The sequence below is a fragment of the Drosophila miranda genome (genome assembly GCF_003369915.1).
Source record: "Drosophila miranda strain MSH22 chromosome Y unlocalized genomic scaffold, D.miranda_PacBio2.1 Contig_Y1_pilon, whole genome shotgun sequence".
Classification (NCBI taxonomy): Eukaryota; Metazoa; Arthropoda; class Insecta; order Diptera; family Drosophilidae; genus Drosophila; species Drosophila miranda.
Window position 1 is genome coordinate 53,650,845 of NW_022881603.1, and position 4,303 is coordinate 53,655,147.

At 45.3% G+C, this 4,303-nt stretch overlaps 1 long non-coding RNA gene across 1 annotated transcript; it reads right to left on the bottom strand.

Moving 5' to 3' along the window:
- Positions 1–3,120: 3,120 nt before the first annotated feature.
- LOC117192076 lies at positions 3,121–4,002 on the bottom strand. Its single transcript, XR_004474191.1, has 2 exons — positions 3,711–4,002; positions 3,121–3,633 (listed from the first exon to the last, which is right to left on the bottom strand). It is a non-coding gene; the product is annotated as an uncharacterized LOC117192076 (long non-coding RNA).
- Positions 4,003–4,303: the final 301 nt, after the last annotated feature.

Below are 4,303 nucleotides of genomic sequence, written 5' to 3' on the forward strand. Positions count from 1 at the left end.
GTGCGGAGGAGTCGCTCGCAGTCGATCTCTGCTCCGGCCTCGCGCAGCTCCGGCAACGGCAGTTCCGGATACTGATCCCTCAGCATCTGGCGTACCTGCCCGTTCCGATAGCTGTCAATGTCCAACTGTGGTTGTTTCAGGAAAAGTCGGATCAGCTCCAGCTTAGTGCCTGCCTCAATCTTTCTATTCTTCAGCACATGGTGGAGGGGCGTGAACTCGCCCTGATCCACCAAATTCGGAGAGGCTCCGTACTTGAGCAGCAGCTGAATGCAGGAGCCCACCTGAGAGGCATTCGATCGTCCTGGCGATTGGCCTGGGCACCGCTGTCCAGGGCAGTGTGGAATTCCCGTATGTCCCGATTAGCGAGGGCTGCGCTCAACTAGACCTGCGGATCAATGAAACCGCAGTTGTTAGAGCTCATTCTGCTGTCTGCAAAGAGTCAAGTTAGAATGGGGAGGATGAGCTATGTCTATGTGGGCTTTCGTTAATCTTATCCAACCCACGCTGCGTATGAGTAACTTCTAATGCCGTTTCTATGAAAATGATGCCAGAACCCGCATTGTTAGAGCTCTGCTCTGGTCAATGGAGGGAGGTCTGACCCAACAGACGGTTTCTGTACAGACCTTGAAATGGCCGAAACAAAAGCATGAGAGTGGAGAGCAGGAGAGAAGTACTCAGGGAGTGGCTTGATTGTTCAAAGTGATCTACAAATTTGAATCAAGTTTGGTGTTCGATCTCGCTCGCCTTTTGGTATATCAAAATTTAACGATCATAAAGAATAATCAATTGCCCCGCCCACTTCCGCTCCCACAAAGGGCGAAAATCTGTGGCATCCACAATTTCGACGATACGAGAAAACCAAAAACGCAGAATCGTAGAAGATGACTATATCTTCTGAACCAGATCGTATAATTATTATAGCCAGAATCAAGAAAACAATTTCATTCTTTCTCGCTCTGTCTCTCTCTAACACACAGGTTTCATGGTCGGTTTTGCCAATTGAAAAATATGAGTTCAAGGATCTCAGAACCCATAAGAGCTAGAGCAACCAAATTTGGTATCCACACTCCTGTGACCTTGACCGTTTTGTGTCAAAATTTCGCCACACCCCCTTAAGCCCCCGCAAAGGACGAAAATCTGTGGCATCCACAAATCTCAGAGACTATTAAGGCTAGAGTAACCAAATTTGGTATCCGCACTTCTGTTAGATCTCACTATAAAACGTATATCTCAAAATTTCTTCCCACCCCCTTCCGCCCACACAAAGGACGAAAATCTGTTGCATTCACAATATTGCAGATTCGAGAAAACTAAAAACGCAAAATCATAGATAATGACCATATCTATGAGATTGCTGAATCTGGATCAGATCGGATCATTTTTGTAGCCAAAAGCAAGAAATCAATTTGCAGTATCGGGTATAAATGTAGAGTTGCGGTCTCCGCAGCAACTCACAACGTTCCCCCTCGTTTTTTTTATGCATTCTCAGCGTTTTGCTGCACTTAATGAACAACAGGCGATGGTCTGGCCCGAGACGCTTTGTTTACACTTGGCATTAAAACTGGAAAAACAAAGGGAAATAACCAAAAATTCTAGTATGAAGAAAAAAGTACTCGGGTGTGGCAGAAAAAAACTACAATCTTGATCTACAAATGAAGTTTTTTTACAGTGAAATATATACTTGACTTGTAGTGAAACGCAGCCCCGAAATTGTCATCATAAAAACTTCGTAATTAAGACGATTGCGTGAGGAGATGGGGCTGGAGCTGAGACCAAGCATGAATTCATGCTGAACCGCCTTCGAGTGGCATCCGCAGATAAAAAGCAACAAAATATAGTTGTATACAAGAAATGTTTAGCTGGCACCGAAATACGGACAGCTCACAAACACATGGACACATGCTTAACTTAACTAAAGTGGATACTGTAACATTTCCACGATATATTTCTATCCGTGAGTAGGGGATGGATTGGAGGAGATGTCGAGGTCACGGCCGGGTGGGGATTCTTTGGTTCCGTGCTCATTCGGTAACTTGGGGGGGTTCGTTTGACCGCGTCTCGACTCCTACTACATAAACTTTAAATTTTTTAGAATCCCGTGACTCTACCGGGAGCGAACTCCGAAAACAACACTATGCCTATTCCGAGCATAACGGACATTAAATGGCACAATCATAGGGATTACCCGAAAAGTACTAGTGGCTTTCGTCGGCGTGTTCCAAACTCTCGCGGGCGTGAGGTCTTGCGATGGAAGTCGACCCACACGATTCTATACCCACCCTTCCATGATTTCCAGTGGTGCGAAGGTTCTGGAAATCCCTAAAATTCTTACCCTACCCCATTACGTCACCCTGTCCCTTGGAAATTATAAGTCTACTCCATGTTCATTGCTAATAACATTCAATATATTTCGTTGTACTTCATCATAGACATGTTGCTTCAATCAAAATCTAGCAAACCAAGTTTCACTTCCAAAAATAACACAAGTATTAAACTACAATCAGCAGGCAACTCAAAAAAAAAAATTTTTAGTTATAGGTATATATAAACGGTGGAGTATAAATAGAAAAGATAGGAATATAATATAGGATATTCGAACTAAGTAAACTAGGTATGTATAAAGGAAAAAAAATAAAAATCAAAAAAATTTTCAAAAGCAGCGGGGGTCATACCAGCGATCAGCAATGGTGAGCCAAAACGAAATTTAATTAAACATTATAAATTTATATATTTATTTTTTCTGGGTTGAGGAGATGTTTTTTTCTATGTTGGTTAGTGTATAGCTTGGCTACGTTTCCATGCATTAAAAGAATGCAGGGAATGCGAGCAAGGCAAGCTTAGCAGAATGACACCGAAGAGACCGAAAAGCTTCGAGCGTGTGGAACGCAAGCGTTGCGCTCTCTTATCAGCAGCGGCTGGCCGCTGCTCATGCGTTTTAGGTTTTGACGAAGACAGGCGCAAAGGAGAAAATTGAAATTGGGTCACTTACGGCTTTAATACAGTGGTCCCTCGCTGAAAGGCGCCTTTCGTTGTGGAGCTGTGGAAACCATGTTAATGTGTGCCCAGGGCGAAGGGGGATTGGTAAATAGGGGGGGTATGAAAAAGGTTTTTTTTTTGTTTTTTTTTTTTGTTTTTTGTAGTCTGTTACTTTATGATTAAGTTTTTCGGTCCCCAACCCGAAAAAATAAATTCCGCTTTGAGAACTTTCACATTCCCGCCTATCGAGGTAGGACTGTGACGCAGAGTTAAGGAAAGTTACATAGTCATATAAGTGCTCAGAAGGAACCAAAAAAATTACAATTAAAACTACACTATGCTACGAAATCTGGGTCCGGATCCGTGGCGGCGTCTTCTAGGCCGTCGCAGACAGCAAGTTAGCGGCGCATAGGGGGGGGTGATCTCTATGCCCTCTATGCCCTCTATGCGCGTACGTTAGATATGGCGCCAGGGTGATGGCCGGTGGAGGTTATGTCGCCGGGCAGGTGGATGCTTCAACGACTCCAAAAGGGACAAAAAATCTCCGCCCCACACCAAGGTCGACTCCGAAGAGTACTCCCGTCAAGGGTGGGAGTTTGGTGTGGGTGGGGCAGAACTTTGGGGAGAGCCGGGTGGCTACCGCTCGGGGCCAGGGCCCTATGGGCGAAACAGAACCAAAACCACGAGGGCTAAGAAAAAAATCTAACTTTTCCCTACAGGGCACTGTAACATACCAGTTTTTCGGACTTTTCCACGGAGACACGAGCGTTGGGTTCTCCTGGCAGAGCTGCGGGACGCACGGGTTTGCAACAAGAACAACACTTGCTGGCGAGGCGAGGCAAATATGCACTTTTCGCCAGGGGAGTTTCTTGCCAGTTTTCTCGGCGCTTGATTATTAATTTTCGACCGATTTTTGCGGCGCGCCCACCGTGTGGGATTTTCCCCGTTCCGTTTTATTTCTTTTCGGTTTGTCTTTGTGGCACTTATTTGGGTTACTTTTCTTTTCTTTTGGGCTTACACGTGGTCGATTTAGTTATATATTTGCTACCGGCGCGGAGATAGCCACCGGCTGCACAGATTCAAATTTTCGAAAGAGAACGTTCTGGTGCTTTTGCACTGCTTAAATAAGAGCTTACCGATCTTAAAGCTCGGCTTCGAAAGCTCCGTTGCGATGCTCTGCACAGCACTTACGGCAGCTCAGCTCAGCTGTTCCCTACCTCGAGCTTGCTTGCACCCACCCCAACTATACTATGCCCTGCAGCGATAATTGGCCCAAGGTTGCATGCGATATCCGAGCACCATAGCGATAACCTATTTTGAATCGGTA